The sequence below is a fragment of the Vicugna pacos genome, chromosome 6 (assembly GCF_048564905.1).
Source record: "Vicugna pacos chromosome 6, VicPac4, whole genome shotgun sequence".
In the NCBI taxonomy this organism is placed as follows: Eukaryota; Metazoa; Chordata; class Mammalia; order Artiodactyla; family Camelidae; genus Vicugna; species Vicugna pacos.
The window spans coordinates 6,417,894-6,441,765 of NC_132992.1; the positions used below are offsets into that span (position 1 = coordinate 6,417,894).

At 41.9% G+C, this 23,872-nt stretch overlaps 1 protein-coding gene across 4 annotated transcripts in view; it reads right to left on the minus strand.

Moving 5' to 3' along the window:
* Positions 1 to 23,872, minus strand: part of TLN2 (talin 2) — a 426,530-nt gene that overhangs the window by 197,722 nt on the left and 204,936 nt on the right. The gene's annotated exons all lie outside the window — the stretch shown is intronic.

The following is a 23,872-nucleotide window of genomic DNA, read 5'->3' on the forward strand; positions in this document are numbered from 1 at the left end:
TTCTGACGGGATGGTTGCTGAAGACCAGCTCAGGGCAAAAGGCATTTCCTCAGATTCCTTGTCCTAACCACAGGCTACATCCTCTTACCTTTCATCCAATTACAGATGAGTAACTAGGTGAAATGGCAGTGAAAAATCCTCAGATTACATTGCAGCCACCCAATGCCTGGCCAGACCCAGTGTAGGGGGCGCCACTACAGGCTAGCACTTCGAAAGGTTCCAGCTGTGATCGTGATGACTCCGACTTGGAAGAGCTCTCCTAACGGGTTCATTTAGGCATGAGTAACCAGAAAAGTAGGTCAGGGACCTGAGTCATATTCTGAAGGCCAATATGCACATTTGCTAGCAAAGCCGAGCCCCTCAGCTTGTGGTTTTGCAAGAGGCAAGCAATGACATTTGTAGATCATCCCGCATCAGCCGTGATGACCAGCACGATGACAACACACACTCCTGCCTCTTCCAGTTATCCCCCAAGCCTGAGAATACTTCCCTTAGGCAGCCGGAAAAACAAGCCATCTCGTATGTTACTGGTACAAGCAGTTTTCAGGTCAACGTGCTCCAGCTGTTCAAGGCAAATGGCCTCTGATTAAGGTGGGTGTGATCTTTCTTAGTTGTAACGTTTTTTTTTCTATTTGGTCAATAGTTGTCATATTAACGTGGTGTTTTTAGCCTTTACACTTACGGTTATTTTAAAAAAATAGACATCTTCTTGCATTTACTCCATCATCTGCTTATGTACATAACTGTACACACACACACACACACACACACGCACATACTTCTGACATACCACGCAGGACTGCAAAGGAATTAAGTCAGCACTCTAGTGCTGTAAGACAATCGGACGAGGCAGCAGAGAAAAACTGTCAAAGCTTATCCACTTCCTTGATCTTTGTTTTTCTCTCTTAACTGTGATATTTTCTCTCCTCTCTGCCCAGCAAAGAAAAAGTCTTATACCTTTCAACAGCATAATTTCTGAGACAAAGCTACAAAATAGCACCCTTTCCCACTTCAAGGCTTTCCAGGGTCAAAACACTCCACACCCTTCCTTTGGGCTCACAGAAAAGGAGATTTGCAAGAAGGGCAGAAGTGGCTTACTCTATCTGTCTGCAGTGTCACAGTGACTTTTGAACCTGTTAGAAACCATCTAACACCAAGTTTTTCAAACTTGGGAACAAATATGGAAACAAGACCAATTGTAAAGAGCACACATTGCAAGTCCAACAGTGTAAATCTTTTTGGAAGGTTAAGGAAGGTTAATGTTCATAGCAGCACTATTTACAAAAGCCAAGACATAGAAACAGCCTAAATGTCCATCGACAGATGACTGGATAAAGAAGTTGTGGTATATTTATACAATGGAATACTATTCAGCCATAAACAACAACATTACGCCATTTGCAGCAACATGGATGTCCCTGGAGAATGACATTCTAAGTGAAGTAAGCCAGAAAGAGAAAGAAAAATACCATGTGATATCGCTTATATGTGGAATCTAAAAAAAATTTTTAAATGAACATAAATACAAAACAGAAACAGACTCATAGACATAGAATACAAACTTGTGGTTGCCAGGAGGGAGAGGGGTGGGAAGAGACTAGGAGTTCAAAATTCATAGATACTGACAGGCATATGCAGAATAGATAAATAAGATTATACTGTGTAGCACAGGGAAATACATATAAGATCTTATGGTAGCTCATAGCGAAAAAGAATGTGACAATGAATATATGTATGTTCATGTATGACTGAAAAATTGTGCTCTACACTGGAAATGGACACAACATTATAAACTGACTATAACTCAATAAAATAAAATTTAAAAAAAACTGGCCATTTAAAACCGACACCAATGTATTATTTCTGAGTGGAATACAAACTTCCCATGTAATTCTATTATGAAACCATCTGGAGCAGAGCCCGGAAGGCACGTCCTTGGGCCCCAGCCGATACATCAGATCCCTCACTCTCCTCTGTGGTTAGAGGAACAGTGGAAATTCTGGACCCCAGACATCACACAGCTGACAGCAAAGGAACAATGACAATATCCCAAGCCAAAATCCAACTCAGGGTAGACTTGAGTAGTGACCTTGATGGGTCACTCTTTAGTGGAATGACCAATCAACAGACCTGATGACTGCACATGCCTTCCCATGTATGTTACTCTCTTAACAAGCTTTATTCTTACCTCCAAACAAAACAGATGAACTCAAAGAAAAAGCAAAACCAAAGGCTCTCCATCTAATGAAAAACTGCCTAATGATAACAGTCAACTTGCTAAGAAGCAAAGGGTCAGAAGAAAATGTATATTCTGAATTTCTGTCCACAATAGTATGAACAGTAACCCCAGAGCTGACTGTCTATGCCCACGGTGATGTCAGTTGGTGCTGGCATGGATTAGCTATGATTTAAACTTTAGGTAAGATACATTTACATTTCATAAAGGTCTAATATTTCACATACGAATCACAGAGTGAACTTACAACTGTTATCTCAGCAACACAGCCAGCAAAACTCATTCACAAATTTATACTTGGTTTTGGTAAACAGAACCAACACCAGATCACTGGGTGAACTAAGAGATGCTAACTTTTCCTTTGACTTAAAGCTCTGAGATTTTCAAAGAAAATAGAAAAAATGACTTTCCACATGAATTCAACCCAACAGCCCTCTTCATGCATACTCACAGTAACCATGTGGAAAATAATTCTAAAGGGCTATGCTACTTACCTACACTCACCTGGTTTGGGACACCTTTTTCCCAAAGAGCTTTGCTTGCATTGGTATGATAATGTTTCATTCTTTTCCACTCCAGCACAGGTTTATCAGCAAAGGGCTTGTTAAAATCTCCACTGCCCATCCAGTCACTCCATATGGATATTAAGTAAAGCAAATCCACTTAGTGACCGTGCCATGAGGAGGGAGGCCATATTGATCATCCTGATTAGCCCTGTCAGCTAGAGTAAGAAAGACTGGCTGGCGCTCCGGGCCAGCTGTGCAGGGTACACAGACTGAGACAATGGGCAACATCGCCGGCCTCTGAGCAATTGGTCTGGGCAGTGATGGATGTTATGTGAACAGCTTATGGGGTTATTAAGGATATAGAACTGGCCCAAGAGAAACCCAAACTCCATCTCCTTTTATTAAGATAAAGTTGGATTGTGCATGATACAGTGCAGGACTAAGCTTTTGTCTCCTTTATCATTGACACAGGCAAGAAAAAAAAATCAATTCATATATTAAGTAAGAAAAAAAAACAGGAGTGTGTGTGTATGTAAGACAGAGATTACAAAACTCACTTGGCTGTGTTTTAAATTAAGAACAGGATATATAAAACCCCTCGGTAAACACCAGTATAGGTTATTTAATTCTACATTATTTAATCTGTATTGTTAATTGTACTGTTTAAGGAAGAAAGAGGAGCTATGGCTCTCTCTGCATCCCTTCTGTGCCTAGCAAGGTATACGCTTACTAGGTAAGGAAACGATACACCACCCTGCAGCCCTCACCCTTCAGGCTAGACTGAATGGAATCTGCCCCATCCTTCTGGACCAGATAAGAGTCCTTCCAAACTGCAATTCAACAGTTCAGTTCGGACATCACCAGAAAAAAAATTCCCCTACATTTATAGACATTTGCACATACTCACACCCTTTCCCATCTCTTTCCTACTGTGCCCTCAAAAGCAGTCTCTACTAATGACTTAAGTGTATAACCTGTGGTGAATCATTTTAACTTTCTGATCCTCAATTTTGAAGTTCAGACTATAATCATTTTCTCATTAATAACACCAATGCCTACAAACCACAGGAACACCCCAAAGACTAAATCAAGTAAGTGATGCCCGGTAGAGTTCACGTTCAAAAGATGTTATTGTCCTTTCCTCTGCCCCCCAACCCCCACCCGCCCCGGGTACTTAGCCCCGTCAGATCCCAGAAAAGCCCAGCTCATGTGCGGCACCTGCTGGGAAGGATGACAGAACACGCTTTCTTCTCGACACCAGCAACGTCTTCGTGAACAGGCACACATGACATCTAACACTAGCAGAGCGATTCTCCACTCCGAACTGGCTTTATGTCCCAAGCCTGTCTGCGTTGGGAGGTTCCACCAGTATAATTAACTAGAAATTCTGTGTGAAGAAACCTCTGTACTTTGCCATTCCTTTTGAGCACCTCATAATGAAAACATGAGGTTCTTTTAAATTGGGCCAAATCCTCTGTGGTCAGGGAGATCTTCAGAGCAAATGAGAGGGCTCCTGTTCCAAGAAATCTAGCCAAAGAACATCATATGGAAATCAAAGACTGCAGGATCTCAGCCACATGTCTTGGTTACTTACTCCACCACCACTTCAGGTGAACAGCCTGCTGCTGTGTCATTGAGTTTCACAGTTTGAGGACTTGACTTACCTTGATTAAAGCTTCCAGGATACATTTGAGAATATGAGGCCAGGGGTACACGCAGGGAGGCTGGATCAATGTCACCAAGATTCTGCATTTTTACTTCTGTTAGCCAAAAAAGTCATTTTCCCCTTTAAAGACACTTTTCACTAACTATATATCGACTTCCCTTTCTCAAACTCTTGGTAACAGTGCGGGGCAGCAGATTGTGCCCCAAACCGTGTTTCCCAGTGAACATTCAAAAGGACACTGTTGTGCATCCTTTACAGGGTCTTCAGCTTACTTGTTGATACTCTATCCTGAGTCCCTGAGCCCTGGTAATGTGAACAAATACATACTTAAGAGACACAATCGTTGTCTAAAGTCCCAACGTGCTACACAAGCAGGTTTAAGGAATTTGAAAAATCACTTTGGTGGAGCAACAAAGGGAGGAGGCATCTGTCCCCACAGACCACTTCCTACGAGTCAAGATTAAAAAGACCACGGCAGTTCCTCCAAGTGGTACAGGATTCTGGTCAATCGCCTTTTGTAATATACTGACCAAATTAAAATAGAAGGTGTACCAGGCACAGGAGCCTCCTGCGAAAGTAACATTTTACTGCTTGAATGTAAACATTGCAATTGAAAAGCCTTGCTAACCTCCCAGCACCTCAGGATGAAGGGCAGTAAGAGGGGGACTGTCAATCTCTGCCATTTTCTGTTGGCTGTGTATTAGCATCCTAGAGCTGCCATCAAGAATCCCCACATAACGGGTTGATTTTCCTATAGCTACGGAAGCAAGAAGTCCAGAGCGACACGTTGCTGGTGGGCCACACTCCCCTGAAGACTAAGGGAGAACGATTCCTCGTTCCTCTGACCTTCCTGGAGGCTCCATCCTCACACATGGCACTCTCCTCTGTGTCTTCCCCCTCTTCTTATAAGAACACCAGTCATCGGATTAACCCAGTATGATCTCATCTCTATCTTTAAGTCATGGCATCTGCACTGACTATTTCCAAATAAGGTCACATTCTGTGGTTTCACGTAGGTGTGAATTTGGAAGGGACACTATCCAACCCACGACAGTTATTAATGAAGAGTCAAGTTGAACTCCGATGGCAAGGATTACCTTCAAATAAAAATATTACTTTCTGCAGAAATATGAAAACCCCGAATATACACAGCCATCAAAGCTGGATAATGGGGCATGTGAGTGACATCATCTCAGGAGATAAACTGAAGATGAGCTAAGAAAGGCCGCAGTTACGAGCAAGCCCACACCAACAGCTTCCCCACGGCGCTCTCAACCATCTTTAAGGGAACACAGCTATTGTTGTCAGAGCCAAATGAGGGAATTATGTGATATTTTTCAGGGAAAAAAAAAATGCCGCCCTACTTCCTTCCCCCACCCCCAACACCAGGAAGACTGTGGACAACACATACCACATTTTCACCAGACTCCTGGCTACATTCAGTTAGAAATCAAACATTTCATCATGCAGGCAACGTGACTTAATCCCAGTGGGGAAAAGAAAGCAGGGCTTGGTATAGAACATCTAGAAAAGCTCACCTGCTTCCCCAAGTCACTCCATGAAAGTCAGAAGGCACAACTGTTTACTCCTCTAAACTAGCTTCTGAGCTGTGAGTTTAACTTGCAGAGTTAACGGCAACTCCACAAGGAAAGCCTCTGTAACAAGGCATGTTTTCCAACCCAACCTTTTTTCTCTACACATAAAGCTGGGAAATGTTCTCAGCATCTTCAGCGTAGTATTTCACTCTAAAGAAGAACACATCAGGAGAAACAAACTAGACAGCTTCTGGAAATCCTTACACATCTGCCAAGTCCTCCAGGTCTCAGCAACCACCATCCTTCACTGTAACACGCTGTTTCCAAGAGGAAACTGTTGAATGGCTACCTCCCCCAGTGGGAGGCTGCTCTCCGTGGTACCTCCTGCGGGTGGACAGAGACCAGGGCTGCCTTCAACACACGTCCTGGCAAGCGGCACACGGCCAGTATCCTGGCTGCAAGTCCACGTCTCCGTGAGACCCTCCCCTTAGCACATGGAAGCATCCTGACTCTCAACCAGTTCACAGCGGTCACACCAAGCCCTCTGGCCAGGAGCTCCCGCAGGGCCTTCTGCCAACAACAGGTGTCCACGGTCTCAGGTATCAACTCATAGAAACAGGCTCCCGTGTGCGCTGGCCTGCCTTTCTGTCTTGGGGGCAGTGAGGAAGACTGGGAAGAGGGAACAGAAAAATGGAATAAAAAATTTTTTCGAAGGTTTTACCAGAAAATAGTCAAGTCAGACATAGGCCTATCAACATCCCTAAACAAAAGGTGAATGAAGGAATAGGAAAAAATTTCCAAATTCAATTTCCTATTAAATAAAACTCTGTAAAAATGTTTCCCAAGGTCTTGGGTGACTAAGACCCATTCTGCTATTACTGAAGGAGGAAATGCGTATCTAAAGAATCACCTGAGAGATGAATCAGCTTGAATAACTTGACCTCCTTCAAGGTTCTCATTTTTTTTCAGAAAGGACTTTTCACCTGGAAGACTAGAATGTTCGTAGACTCCTATTTTAAATGCTATAGAATATGTTTCCTGTAATAGTAGACGGTATGAATCGCTTCCTTTACATCTTCAGCACTAAAATCTGTCTCCTCTATGCATTTGATTGAGACGCTCTTAAAACCAAAATGAACAGAAACCCCAAAGGAGAGCCAGTCGGTGTGACAGACACTTCAAAAAAGGCAGGCAGTTCCGCAGTCAGAGGCACAAGGTGGCAGCTGCGGCTGTGGCCGAGTCAGGCGTCCTCTGGGATCCAGGTGTGACAGCCCACATGGGGCTGCTCCCAGAGGCACAACAAAGGGAGAGTGGAGAGTGCATCTATAATAGTTGTGTTTCTTCTTTCTTCAAGTCTGCCAATAGCTCTTCATAAATGTGCAATTGATGGCAAGTGGGTACCTCGGCATATCAGAGCAGGGAGATGAAATGGCAGCGTCACTTAGCTGGGGGAGAGAGCAGGCGCAGTAGCCCAAACCAGGCAGTGACCACCACAAGGCACTCAAAGGACAGCCCTCGAGGGAAAACACGCCAAGGAAGGGCTTCACGTCCCCACAGCCGCCTTCAGGCAGACCCCCTGGACTCACCCTGGCTAACTTCTGCCCTCTGCTCAGACACATTTCAGCTGCTGCACTGTTTTCTTCAAATGCATAAAGCTGACAGGTAAAAATAAAGCAGCTGCTCCCATTCCTGATAAGGTCTGTGCATTGTGATTTATAAGCCAACAGTCCAAACAATCGGAGCCTTGCGAAGCCTTGCATTTAACTTCAAGCTCCAACCGGGACATTTCATGGGCAGGGGGCACTCCACGGCCTTATCTCCTCTTCTGAGCAGTTAGAAAGCCTGCCTGAGGATGCACACTTGGGCGACACCTTCTCCGCTGCCAGAGCCAGGCCAGACGGCAAGGATCACACAGGCCACAGACAGGAACATGTAATCTCTGCACTGCCCTTCTGAAAAAGGAATTATTCCCCAAGCGCTTTCTAAGAAATTAAGAGATTCATGAGACAACTCAGACTAGATGAAAAAGCAGCAGTCGCAAAAGCACCTTGTTTACTAAAGGTTAAGTATAATGACATTAAGAATCCAAGAGACAGAAGTTCAGGTGAGAAAGCAAAGGCTTCAAACTCACACAAGAGTCCCCGTGAAAACTACCTACAGAAGAGGAAACCTGGGGAGAAGCTTGCAATACCCCTAGAAGCTTGGGCTGCATCCTGTCTGGAAATAGTTATTTGGGGAGACAATATATTGAAAGTAGTAAAAAAAAAAAAAGTTGCAAAAAATGAGAACTTGCTCATTAGCAGTAAAACCACAATGAAGCTGAAATAACTACATCCTCCTGGCAGCAAGAGACAAGCATATAAACGAGACAGACGTGATATATACTATTTATATGCAATAGAAGTTTCACCAAAATGAACAAATACTTAAAAGGTGGAGCTGTACAAATTGTTTATCTGAAAAAAATTAAGTTAGATCGTCCTTCATACTATAAGCCACAAAATTTCTATGAATTAAAAGTTAGATTTTTAAAAAGAAAGCATAAAGCAAAGATTTATTAGACTGGTAAAAATCTTTCTAAGTAAAACTAATGCAAGAGAAGAAGTCACAAAGGGATTTCACAGTATAAAAAGTAAAAACGTTATAAAATACAAGATCTTGTGGTGGCTCACAGCAAAAAAAATGTGACAATGAATATATGTATGTTCATGTATAACTGAAAAATTGTGCTCTACACTGGAATTTGACACAACATTGTAAAATGGCTATAACTCAATAAAAAATGTAAAAAAAAAAAAAAACCCAGAGGATAAGTGATGAACTTTGAAAATACATCCGCAGAAAATGACAAAGTTACTATCTACCAGAAAGATACTAGCTAGAGGTGACCAAAAAAAATCATGAAGAAAGTAAAACAAATATCCTAATATAAATGGTTTAAGAACAGGAGCACATTTTTCACAAAACAAGAAACACAAGTGAGAAGAAAATTTTAAAAGAGGGGGGGAAAAGTTCACACTCAGTAACATGTTTAAAGTACAAACCCAAGCAAGACACTGTCTACCTAGCATGTTGGCAGGTAACTGAACAGTCATCACATTGGCAAGAAATAGTGAAATACACACTTTTCTCTGTCCAAGGTACAATTTTAGGGGGCAGCCAATATGGCAATATTCTTCTAGCATCTTAAATATGGTAGTCACACACTTAGACTGATAACTTCATTTCTAGAGATAAGCACAGAATTTAGGTTGGAGAACATTTTTCACTGTTTTTCATAAGCAGGACACAAAATATAAACTACCCACGCGTGCGCACACAGAGAAGACTCACCGAAAACCCTCCTAAATGTTCACAGTGAATTTTATGATCTTTAAATTCTTGCCTGATTAATGATCTATAGTTTGCTGTGTTTTGATTTCCGACAGTGTGCATATACAGTAGACATTCTCATAACCAACTTGCCAGCTAAAAGCGACTCTTCGGTGGGTAGGCTGAGTAGCACACCTACGAAAGTCTGTTTGTTCTTAAACTCGTTCAAGCCCGTGGTATTTATTATGTACTTATATAAATAAATATCACATGGCCCAAAGAAATACGAGCACAAGAAGAAAAGGTTGCTGTTTGAACAAAAATTCAGTAGATGAATTTGATGAATCACTAAGGAATACATTGCTGCCAAGTTAGGTGAGGGCCAGACAACTGTCAATGAATGGGGAGAAGTTCTTTTTCTCTTTAATATAAAAGGAGTCTGTATTCATACTTCTTTTCAAATATCTTTTAAGATCACACTCTAAAGAACCTCAAACTAGGAATTACAGACCTACAACCTGGGAATGATTCGTGATGGAAAAGATTCAGAATTTCAATTACACCCATAATCAGAGAAGTTTGTTACAGACCTGTATACATTTTAGGTCAAAGTCTGAATGTAGATGTTTCAGGTTAAAATTTATGATCCATAATTTTAACTGACTTTTTGTGACTGTAAGTCTAAGTAAACTAATTTTGACAGTAATTTTAATTCCGCTCCAGTCAAATAAGAAGGCTTTCTCTGCATTCCTGTTTCCATGTTAGAGGAAATGTTCTTTTGAGCAGAAAGGTGGTAGGGGGTTGAGGTAAGGAGACGGAAAGGGAAAAAATGCAAGCAACAGTGAAAAAACTAGAAGAGGCTATTTCCAAGCAGCAAAAGTCGAAGTCTGTGCAGAAAATTTTAGGATGTGTAGATGCTATGATGGCTCATTTGAAGGTCAGTGCAATAATGCAAACACCTCCACCTGCCATGGAGAACTTGATCAACGGTCGGAAAAGTCATTCATTGAAATTTCCTTGGACATATTGTTTCAAAATAGTCTAATAAAGTGCTACAAATTCCAAAAGAAAACAAAATAGCTAACAAAATTTAAGCACATATTCACTTAAGCTAGCTGATGAATGTCATTCTATAGCAGCAGAGCAAATATATATATTTATTTTTTGATACAGTCGGCTTCATTTTTAAAAGACACTCTTACTGAGGCATAATTGACAGACAATAAAATATACATACAGAAAGTATACAAGTAAACTTTTATATACGTATATACCTCTGAAACCATGACAGTCAAGGTAATTAACATATCCATTACTTGCAAAAGTTTTCCAATACCCCTTGGTGATCCCTCCTTTCCAACTCTCACTTCCCACTGTCCCCAGGAAACACTGTTTTGTATCCTGTCACTAGACATCAGCTTGCATTTTCTAGAATTTTCCATAAAAGGAACCATTTAATACGTCCTTTTTTTTTTTTTTTTTTGGTCTGGCCTTGTTCACTCAGAATATTTGAGAGACATCCACGTTGCTGCATATACCAGTAATCTGTTTGTTTTCATTGCCGAGTCATATTCTCTGGAATGGATGTAGCACAACTGATTGATCCCTTCACATGTGGACAAACACTAGGCTACTTTCCAACATGGAGATACTATAAATAAAACGCATAGTACCAGGAGCACGCATCCACTGCCTGTGACATCTGTGCACAATTCTTTTTAAGGACATTGCCTACATTTCTCCTGAGTGAATACCAAGGAGAAGAATGTCTGGGACAAAATGACAGGTGTTACGTTTATTCAAAAAGTGATGCTTTATATATAAAAATAGATTTTAAAAAGTTTCCTCTGTAGAGCACAGGAAACTATGTTCAATACCTTGTAATAACCTTTAATGAAAAAGAATATGAAAACAAAATATGTTTGTATGTGCATGACTGGGACATTATGCTGTACACCAGAAACTGACACATCGTAACTGACTGTATCTCAATTTAAAAAAAAAGTGATGCTGCAAAAATTGTTTATCTGATTAAAAATTAAGTTAAGTCATAATGTATTAATTATGTATTTAATTATGGATTAATTATGTAAAGTATTATACACACCATAATAAAACTGACAGGAACTGAAAACGTTAGATTTTTTAAAATGAAAACCTGAGACACAAAAAGCTGAAGACACTGCCAAGCTGTTTTCCAAAAGGACTGTATGATTTTATATTCCTACTCACAACGTATGAGGCTCACTTGCTCCACGTCGGCTGTATGTATGTTTTGCAGGACGCAGGAGCCCGTGTCTGTGCAATACACACTGCACACAGCTGTGCTTACCTTCAAGGCATAGGAGTGCAAGGTGACCACTCTAATGAATTAAAAGGATGAATTTCTGCCCTTTCCCTGTAGCACAGACGATAATGAAAAGAAGCCAAGTACACATTGACAACAACAATATACATTTATTGAGTGTTTACCATGAGGTTGATTCTATGCATTCCATCTTGTAAATACCCTACAACAAGCCTATAAAGGTAGGTATGAAAATTAAACTACTAAATCTATCTTACAGGTGATAAAACTGTGGGGGAAAGAGGACAAGTAAATTACCCATGGCCACAGAGCTAATGAGTAGTGGAGTCAGGATTTGAACTCAGAAAATCTGAGCCCTGAGCTTCAGCTCTTGACTCCCACCTGTATCCCTGCATCCTCTGTGATCATCTACACATTTTTGAATATCGGTTATTTATCATACAAAGCTATGAATGATCCCTAACATTGCTTCTCAGTTCTACCTCAGAAACAGGTGATTTCACATCTTTTAGAAAGAAATTGGGCAAGAAGCCCTGGAATATCATTCTGAGCTGAAAGAGTCAGAACAAATGCTGAATTCTTACAATACCAACATTTCTACATGAAATAAATCATCACAGCAACGACAGAGTGGATATCGATTGATTCAGTCCAGTAGATGTCACCTATTAAGTGCAAAAGTGGGTGCTAAGCAGTGAGAAGATGTTATTTCAAGAAACAAAGCTTACTTTTAACAGAGTGCTTTTTAGGTGCAATGCAGAAAAAAAAAAAAGTCTCATGAGCAGGCAGACTCATTATCCACTGTGTCTCAGACCACTGCTGGGTCACAAAGCCCAGTCCCATTACTAAAAGGCCCGATCATAGAGACCCAGGGCTGGAAGACAACCGGGTCAGCAACGTACTGTATTTCAAGAAACTCCTGGCATTTGCAGCCATCGTCCTAACAGGTAAAAACAGCAGGTAACTGTGCAGCCACTTCTTTGTCTAAGGAGAGCCTAGGAGTCCAATAAGGACCAAGGACGGTGGTTGCATTCAGGACAAAGCGAGGGAAACAGTGCTTCCTAGCAGCAGCAGGCCATCGACCAGGTTACACGGAATATTGATTCATAATCAAAAAAAAGAAGAAAGGTTGGAAAAAATAATCAGCATCTCCACAGCATTGGCAAATGGGGAGGAAATTGCTCTATTGGCAAGATTAAGTCCAGATAGAGGGGTCTTAGAGCGAGAGACGTTCGTTCAGTGACAAATCAGATTTTTAATACCTACTGAGAGAACAGCACTGTGCTGGGGTAGCGGGTAGGGAGGCAGGTGGTAGTTAGACACCACCGGGAAGCAGGAAGCAGGATCTCTGCCCCAATCTGGAGTCTGTCATCAAGACGGGGAAGGAGTCTACACTCCAGAAAGGATCATGACACACACGATGCCCGTCAGTAGCTATTCCCCACTGACATCTCTGCTGACACTCAGTGCAGCCACTGCGTCAAGGCCTCCCACAAGGCTGGCTGACTTACTCGTCCCCAGAATCACGTGGGGCAGGCCTTGCTTGTCTCCATTGCAAAGATCATCAAACAGGTTGGGGAAAGTTTCACTACTTGTGTCTAACCACGTACCCAGTAAGTGGCACAACTGGGAAACAACGCAGCCCGGTTAATGCCAAAGCTGATGCTTCGCTGCCAGGTTTTTATATACGTTCTCCAGAGCCTTCAGAAACTCTTTCAAGAACGATCCCTCTGGTTAGCGAGGGCCTGGAAGGCTTCCTGCAGGAAGGAGAGAGCTGCGGTGGAGAGACTGCATTAAAGGAGGCAAGAGCACTATTACACTGGGCAACCACTGGGTGGGATGTGGTTAAATATTCACAAACGTGCACCACTCGCTTCACACACCAGGCTCCCAGTAGTGAGTAATTCCGCCACGGTCCGTGCCCTCCAGGGACTCCGGGTTTATGGAGGGAGGCACACATCACCTACCAGGCAGGGACCTACTCCTGAGGGTCTGGCACAGCTGGGACCCTCACCATTCACACCTGAGTCTAGAAAAGAACAGTGGCTGTTTCTGTTCACTGGGTGACCTGGCATCAAGTCACTTTTCAATTCCCGGGACTCATCAACTCTAAAATTTTAATTTTAATTTAATTTAATAATTAAAATTTAATTTAATTTAATGGATGATACTTGTATTATTTCAAATTATGAAAAAACAAGAGGGCTTTATAAATATTTTAACATCGACCTATCTTTAAGTGGCATAATAAATGGATTATACATGTGATCATAAGATGTAATCACACCCTTCACCCTTTCTCGCCTCTGCCTTTCCTTCTTGAAAACTTCAGCCTTAAAGCATTGAGGTGGGAAAGAACACGGTAGGTGCCAGCAACGGGTATGGGAAAGGGGCACCAAGGTGGCCCAGAACAAAGAAAAGCTGGAAGGAACCCCATAGTGTTAAACTGGAATTTAAAGTACAGGTGTCAATTCATGGTTTTCCAGATAGACAGGCAGACAGACATGCAGACAGATACACACACAAAATTGTAGCAGTAGTAAAAAATATATATGTATACAGTCAATCCTTACTATTTACTGATTCTGTATTTGTGAATTCACCATCTCACTAAAATGTATTTGTAACCCTAAACGTAACACTTGTAGTGTCTTCCTGGTTACCCATGGACACGCGCCGAGGGGCAAAACCTTGGAGTGACCTGATAGATGTTACCCCAGCCGAGGTCTATGAAGACAATGATCTGCCTCCTTGCTTGGGCTCTCAAATTGTAAATGTGTCCATACTGTGGTCTATTTAGTGCCATGTTTTTTGCAGCTTTGTGGTTTTCTAGGTGATTTCACTGCTTAAATGGCCCCAAGCATAGTGCTGAAGAGATATCTAGCTTTCCAAAGCACATGGATGCTATAGTGTGTCTTATGGGAAAATCGTGTAGGTTAGATAAGCTTCATTCAGGCATGAGTTAAGTGCTGTTGGCCATGAGTTCAAAATTAATAATCAACAACATGTATCATATAGGTTTTCTCTAAATGGAAGTACACATAAAACAAGGCTATGGACTGGTAATTTAACACAAATGTGACCAGAAGCTGGCAAGACCCTAACCTTCTGTTTCTCAAAGAGCAATGGCTCAGTATTTGCTAATTCAGTGTTCACTCCAACTTTACAGACCACAATTACAGTGAGTAACAAGAATCAAATGTTTCCCCCGAGTCTGTCCACTGAGAAGGCCCGGGCTGAATATCCCAAGAGCAAAGAGCACACTTGGTGCCCAGATCTTGGCTCCAAACCACCCTTTTCTAATGAAAGCTACCAGAGCCCCTTGGAGAAATGGCTGGGTGAGGCCCCGTGTAGGCTGGACCTGGCACATCTTCTCGTGTCAAAGTAAAGAACTGCTCAAAGAATGATGATGCGTCAAAAGGACACAGGAACCAGTTTAAACGGGCTCCCACATCAAGAACGATCTGAACAGGAAAATGATAGCAATGATTACAGCCTGCTGAATAAAACGTGAAAACACGAGTCCATGCTAATGTAAATAAATTAATAAGTAAAACCAACATTTGATGAGGAATGGGATAGCTACACAGTTTTCAAGTACCTGCCTACAAAATTGCTATTCATTAGAACAGAAAAGTAAAAAAAAAAACCCTTTAGAGAAGTGGAACCTGGCTGACACAACCTCCACCACGGGACCATGATCAGTAACAGGACAAAGCTAGATCGTGCACCACACGATAGGATGCAAAAATAACAGCAGCATTTCTGTGATTTTCTTGCCAAAGAGGCAAAACTCCAATTTAATCATGAAGCAAGACACCGATCAAATTGAGAGGTATGCTACAGAGTAACTGGCCTTTCGTTTTCAAAAGGGTCAAGGTCATGAAAGTCAAGGAGAAACTCACGGACCAAGCAGACTAAAGAAGACAACAGACCCATGACAAGTAATTGCAATGAATGATTCTCAGTTTGATTCTCTTGCTATAAAGAACGTGAATGGGACACTTGGTGCAGCTTGAATGGTGTCTGAGGGTTGGATGGCAGGAATTCTGACGACTGCACTGGGATTAGGTTCGAGGATGTCCTTTTCTGGGAAATACCTGCTCAAATACAAGTAATTGGGGGGCGATTGTGCATTAGTCAGCAACTTACAACCAAATGGCTCAGGGAACCACTCTTTGTGTTGTACTTTCAAGCATTTCTGTTCCCCCCAAAATTATAAGGTATTAAAAATAAAAAGGAAAGGAAAGGATGTATACCAGAGCAGTAAGTGTGAAAAGGAAGGAAACACACACAGAAGGAACATTCTTTTCATCCACCCCAAAAGCAAAGCAAACAACCACCCCCACCCGCCGCAAGCCCCCAAACCCTCTGGACTCCTGCACTGCCTGTGTCCTCCCCCACCAGCCACAGACCCTGCAAGAGTTCTCTACATGGACAGACCTCTAATTACTCGTCTTCTTCCTCGTCTGGCTTCTCCCCAGCGCTCCACTGGAATCTGTTCTGGCCAAGGTTACTCATGTCTTCCCTGCTGATAACACAGGCCTTCACTTTCCAGTCTGCCCGTCTGCACAGCACTGGACACCAGTGGACACTCTAGCAGACTCAGCCCGTCTCTGACCCTCTCCCTTCTCCATGCGTCTCCTCTGCCGGTTCTCTTCCCCACTTAAACCTCACGTCCTTGAGCTCTCTCTGAGTCCTTCTTCTCCTCCTCCTCTGCACCCTTGCCCAGTGGATCTCATCTGCTCTTATGACTTTCATTCACCAGATCTGCAGATAGAGGCCAGGCTTCCCACTGTGTTCTCCTCATCCCAGACTACACCACATTTCCCCAAGATCTTTCACATGCATAACAAATTCATCATTATTAAAAACCAAAAATCACCCTTCCCAAACCTGCTGTCCTTCCTGCGCTCCTGATCTCAGTGGCACCAACATCCACCCAACTCTCAAAGTCAGAAATGACAGAATCGTCCTTGACAGGACCCTCTAGTGTACTCTCACATCCAATCACCCAAGTCCTAAAAACTTCAGCTCCTAAGTATCTCTCAACTCGACCCTCTTCTCCTACTCTAGGACATCATCATCTCCTGCCCAAATGATTACAAAACTGTCTCAACTGGGTTCCCCACTTCTTACTGCCCTTGAATACACACTCCATATCCTAAAGATCCCACTCCACTTAAACCCTTTAATGGATTCCCTCTGTTCTTAGGAAAAGTCTAAGCCTCTTACTAGACATTACAAGATCTCCTGTCAACTCCATTTCTATCTTAAATCCTCCACACCAATTACATTGCAACATTTTCCATTTCCATCCTACTGACAATAATTTTCCCAGCATCCAGCAGAATGCCTAGCACTTTGTGCATGTTCAATGAATGTTTGTTGAATGAATGAATGAGTCACTCAGATTGAGGGGGGGAGGGGGGAAGGGAGGGTATACCACCTTAGTATTTAACACAAATTCTAATTGCCAGGTAAACAAAAGTATTAAACCCATGACTAAAATCCTTGGTAAAGGCTTAAAATGTTAGACAGGGTCTGCACAAAATAATTCGCAGTTCAAGGTCAAGGTCCTTGAGGTGAGATACTAGAGAGGAAGAAGGGAAACACACTTGCTCATAGTCAAGTAGAAGGTAGTTCCCTCTATCACATGCCACAGGGTGACTTGATTCCACTTTATTTACTGTGTGGGGCATGCTGTTCACGGTGTGCTGGTGGTAAAATCAAGAAGAGTGGGGCAGTGGGCATGCCCAGGGACGGACAGACACACACACACACACACACAAAAGCAGGGACCAGGGGGAGTCAGGTCTTGTCCACACAGAGGTCAAATAAACCCTAAGAAATCAAGACCAAATAACAGCCAAAAACCAAAATAGGGAACATCGACAGACACTCAGGTGGCACAGAATGGTGTGAAATGATCTATCTTCCATTTATTATGTGTTATATTCCCCTAAAATTCCACTAAGATATGGCCGTTCTGGAGGCTTTGCTAAGAATAGAGGCCAGTATGCTCCCAGCTTTAATTTAGGTACTGCTGAGAGTCAAAGGAGAAATGGAGTCAAGGAGAAAAAGGACAAAGACAACAAAATTAAGGCCACTGCAGCTGAAAACCATCCCTGAAATGAAATCAGTAATCTAATTAAGAAGGAGGGGTAGTGCGGGCCGGCTGCCATCAGCCTTTCAAACCTCAGAAGGAGCGCTTGGTGCCTGGATGACAAACAAAAAGCTAACGTGACTTCTAGCGACCCCATGATGGCTCCGATGCCTATTAAACATTCAGAGAGATCTTTTCCCCAGAGGAAATAAAAAGCCTAAGGGGAATCTAAGGGCAGGAGAAGGCCCACAAGCACAGAAAGGACCCAGGACCACAGGTGAGGAAAGTGCTGCTCTGTATAGACACAAGTGGCCTGACCACAGGGAAAACGCGTCAGGAGATGAGAAGAGGGCCACTGCCGGTGATGGTGATGCCGCCACACCACCAGCACAGCCACCTCGAATGCCGGCTCTGGGCCAGGCCTGTGCTGAACGTCCTCTTTCAACAAACACAATGAGGGGGTTACTATTAACTGCATTCTGCACAGCAGAAGACAAAGGTACAGAAAGGTAAATCTCCCTCAAGTTTGTAAATCTTTTTTTTTTAACATTTTTTATTGATTTATAATCACTTTACAATGTTGTGTCAAATTCCAGTGTTCAGCACAATTTTTCAGTCATACATGGACATATACACACTCATTGTCACATTTTTTTCTCTGTGATTTATCATAACATTTTGTGTATATTTCCCTGCGCTATACAGTGTAATCTTGTTTATCTATTCTACAATTTTGAAATCCCAGTCTATCCCTTCCCACCCTCCGCCCCCCTGGCAACCACAAGTCTGTATTCTCTGTCCGTGAGTCTATTTCTGTCCTGTATTTATGCTTTGTTTTTGTTTGTTTTTGGTTTTGTTTTTTAGATTCCACATATGAGCGATCTCATATGGTATTTTTCTTTCTCTTTCTGGCTTACTTCGCTTAGAATAACATTCTCCAGGAGCATCCATGTTGCTGCAAATGGCATTATGTTGTCACTTTTTATGGCTGAGTAGTATTCCATTGTATAAATATACCACATCTTCTTTATCCAGTCACCTGTTGATGGACATTTAGGCTGTTTCCATGTCTTGGCTGTTGTAAATAGTGCTGCTATGAACATTGGGGTGCAGGTGTCACCCTGAAGTAGGGTTCCTTCTGGATACAAGCCCAGGAGCGGGATTCCTAGGTCATATGGTAAATCTACTAAGTGGTGGGGTTAGGACCTGGACTCAGGTCTGCCCTTCCGAACTTCAAAATCAATGAGCTCCTGTTTGAAGTACCATCTCCAGTTCCTCTAGTTGTGAATGCCTGCTCCCACCAAGAAGGAAAAGGGAGTGTCCGCTTCAAAACACTCACAGGAGAATCTGGTAGCGAGGAAGCCAGCCGGCACTACCGTGGTGAACAAGCCCGGTACCAGTGACCTTCCACGCGGGTTAGAACAACAAATGCTTCCACAACGGATGACCGGGAAGCACCCTGACCCACCGTCCACTCCTTCATGGGGTGAATGAAATACTGCCCTCTAGGCCCGGACTCCACCATCCCTGAACTTTTTACAGTTGAACAACACGTGTTCCTTTCCTAGGATTACTCACAAAAATTCCAACTTTAAAAAAAGAAAAAAAGATCTTGATGAAGAGGCAAATGTTGTCTGAGTTCTCTCAGTCACCAGTAACACTACTTATCCTAGTAACGGGGAACGTGGGTGTAACACTAGTAACACCAGCTTCTATCACCACCACACAAGGCTATCAAAATGTGTCACATGTATCCAAGGAAGGGAAATTCGGTTACTCTGTCCCTCAAACGCCTACCTGTGTTAGCATACCCATCTGAAAAGGCACTCAGTGCAGCTGGAAACTGGCAAATACAGAGACTGGCTCATCTGAAGTATGAAGAGGCTGGACAGCTACACAGTACATCACACCAGCCACCTTTGCCACTCTGGTGCCCAACGTCACATAGACTGTCAATGAGACTGGCTCACGGGTGACTTTCCTTTGGAAGTGAGTGACGGGGGAAAATGGTGCTGGAGCCAGTGCTCAGGTCCTGGGCTCCTAAGTCAACAGCTTTCCACAGCAGCAGCCAGGGCAGCTTTCCAGAAGCCTGGCAGGAGATAATGGGTCTGAAGGTGGGGTGGGGCATATCCTGCAGGCTTAGTCTCAAGCAGATTCCTCCAGACCTTCCAAGGATTCTGGAAGCACTCACCTCCTGGATTACGTCTACTTCAGCTTTAACTCCCTAGAGTGGATTCTGTGTCTAATACAGGAAATGTGAGCAATCACAAGAAGCTCATCACTTTTACTAGTTTATTAAATTCATAAAATATTAGGTATAAAATACTTAGCCACAAAGGATAAAGGAACAAACTCTATTTTAATTATATTTCAGTACGATAGCATCTGGGCCAGGGTAATTCACATACACTGTAGTATTACACAATTTTACAGACCTAAACCTACACGGTAATTCACCTCATTCATAAACATGAGATAACTTGACCTACTTTCTAATATATTCAGCTCCTTCTTGTCTGCATTAATCCGCAGTGACATTTTAAAAGTTGCCCTAATAATTTCCATTAAATGAAAATGCATTTTTCATTTATATCATCTTTGATTTTCCTCCCACAAACAAAATACTGTTTTCTCAATAGTTAGCCTGCAAATGTCACAGGGAACAAGACGTACAGGACAGCTGATACAGAAGGTCCACCACTGAACTGGGCTCAACGCTGGGTTTCTTGATGGGGGACGAGGGTGGATGGAGGAAGAACAGGCAAAGAACAAGACAATTCCGCCCAAGTCCACACACTGTGGGATGGTGGGTTTGGCTCTCTCTTTGTATATAACCTGTGGCATATTATACAGCACAGCTTTTAAAAAGAAATGTAATTCCATATCAAATAATGTAATGCTTCCCAAACAATATAATGTGTCCACGCATCCCAATAATTCTCCAATCTCAAGTAATAAAGAAAAGAAGAAATCAACTTCTGTTCCCACAGCCACCTTCCAACTACATCCTTGAGACGATCAACAGCCTCTTGATGGAACCTGGGTTCCACCTTCTGATGAAGCCCTCTTTAATCTACTCGCTAATCATTTTGAGCAGATCCTACCATGTTCAAGAACTTCCTTTGGCTTCCAAAGGTTTGCAAACTATAGCCCACAATTAAGAATGGTTTTTACATTTGTAAATGATTGGGAAAATATTTTTTTAAGAATTATATTTCATATGGAACCATCAAAGACCTAGAATTGCTAAAGCATTACTGAAGAGAAAGAAAGAGGCTGGAGGAATAACTCTCCCAGACTTCAGACAATACTATAGCTATAGAGCTACAGTCATCAAGACAGCATGGTATTGGTACCAAAACAGACATATAGACCAATGGAACAGAATAGAGAGCCCAGAGATGAACCCACAAACTTTTGGTCAACTAATCTTCGACAAAGGAGGCAAGAATATACAATGGAATAAAGACAGTCTCTTCAGCAAATGGTGTTGGGAAAACTGGACAGCAGCATGTAAAACAATGAAGCTAGAACACACCCTTACACCATATACAAAAATCAACTCAAAATGGATTAAAGACTTAAACATAAGACAAGATACAATAAACCTCCTAGAGGAAAACATAGGCAAAACATTATCTGACATACATTTCAAAAATTTTCTCCTAGAAGAAATAAAAGCAAGAATAAACAAATGGGACCTAATGAAACTTACAAGCTTCTGCAGAGCAAAGGAAACCAGAAATAAAACAAGAAGAAAACCTACGGAATGGGAGAAAATTTTTGCAAGTGAAACCGACAAAGGCTTGATCTCCAAAATATATAAGCAGCTCATACGACTCAATAAGAAAAAAATAAACAACCCAATCCAAAAATGGGCAGAAGACCTAAACAAGCAATTCTCCAAGGAAGACATACAAATGATCAAAAAGCACATGAAAAAATGTTCAATATCACTAATTATCAGAGAAATGCAAATCAAAACTACAATGAGGTATCACCTCACACCAGTCAGAATGGCCGTCATTCAAAAATCCAAAAATGACAAATGCTGGAGAGGCTGTGGAGAAAGGGGAACCCTCCTACACTGCTGGTGGGAATGCAGTTTGGTGCAGCCACTGTGGAAAACAGTGTGGAGATTCCTCAAAAGACTAGGAATAGACTTACCATATGACCCAGGAATCCCACTCCTGGGCTTGTATCCAGAAGGAAATCTACTTCAGGATGACACCTGCACCCCAGTGTGCATAGCAGCACTATTTACAATAGCCAAAACATGGAAACAGCCTAAATGTCCATCAACAGGTGACTGGATAAAGAAGATGTGGTATATTTATACAATGGAATACTACTCAGCCATAAAAACCGACAACATAATGCCATTTGCAGCAACATGGATGCTCCTAGAGAATGTCATTCTAAGTGAAGTAAGCCAGAAAGAGAAAGAAAAATACCATATGAGATCGCTCATATGTGGAATCTAAAAAACAAAACCAAAAACAAACAAAAACAAAGCATAAATACAGGACAGAAATAGACTCATGGACAGAGAATACAGACTTGTGGTTACCAGGGGGGTAGAGGGTGGGAAGGGATAGACTGGGATTTCAAAATTGTAGAATAGATAAACAAGATTACACTGTATAGCGCAGGGAAATATACACAAAATGTTATGATAAATCACAGAGAAAAAAATGTGACAATGAGTGTGTATATGTCCATGTATGACTGAAAAATTGTGCTGAACACTGGAATTTGACACAACATTGTAAAATGATTATAAATCAATAAAAAATGTTAAAAAAAGAATTATATTTCATGATACATGAGAATTTTGAAATTCAAATTTCAATGTCCATAAATCTAGTTTTACTGGAACGCTCTTATTTACAAGTTGTCTATGGCTGCTTTTTTGCAGTCCAACAGCAGAGTGGAGTAGCTCCAACAGAGGTGATAGCCTAAAATACTGACAACCTGGTCCTTTACTGTAAGGGATCGCCAACTCCTAGCCTGGGGTATAGAATCCACAGCCCGTGGCTGGCATTGCAGGTCATGGAAACCTGGATCTAACTTCCTAAGCCTTATTTTCTTCTACTTAAAGACGTAACATCTGCTCCACTGAAACGTGCTCCATTTCTCCCAAATGTAACTCCCTTTCCTTCCTTGCCTGCTCCAAGGCTCTGTTCAGTCCCTACAGCTTGCAGATGTCCTTCTCGCTCTTCACAAAAGGAGTCAGATCATACCTACACTTAATTTCCATGTGACTACAAAGAAAAATGATATAAGAGTACCCAAAGCTATGTTATAATAGTGCTACTATATAATAGCTATTATATAAGTATTCATGTATAATAAAGATAATAGATTTTATACAATAAATAACACTATTTAAAAGATGAGAAACACCCCAATGTCCACCACTAGGGCAGGCTGAGTAAGTTCAAGTCAGTCCACACAATGGAAGGCGGGGCGGCTTTGCAAAGGGATGAAGATGATCGCTGTGTACCACTATGGAACAAGAGCCAGAAAAAAGCTAGATGTGGAGAAGTGTGCATAGCAGACGATTATTTACCTAAGAAGGGAGTGAGATATCAACATGAAAGCATGCATCCACTTGCTGATATATATTTTTAAAGGGTGCAAGGAGAAACCCTATTGTTTTTTTCAATTGCCGCAGTGAGGGAGGGAGGGCAATAAGACGGAGAAGGGACTGAGGCAAAAGCAAACACCTCTGAATATGCAAGCCCTATGTCACGGGTGAGACTTGGAAACCTTGACAATATTGTGCAACATTATCTAAGTTGAATTTGAAAAAAGGAACTCCAAAAACAAACAAACAAAAATGAAACCAATGAACCTAACTATGTATCCAGCTGGTGGCACAATCACAAAGAACTATCCCAAATGTCTTTAAAATACAGTCTGTTGTGTATATAGCATGAGACAAAGCAGATGAAAAAACATGGCGGTATCAGTGGACTGGAATTTCCGGGTGGATAAAAGGCTATAGATATAAAGTTGATGAAGCTAAATAAAGACCCTATACCCCGGAATTTCACTTGGCAATATTAGTATGAATTAATAATTGGTTTTATCTCTGTACACACACACACATACAAACATACAGACACAATATACACAAACACACAGACACAATATACACATACATGCATACCTATTTCCTAGTTCAGTTCACTGAGAGG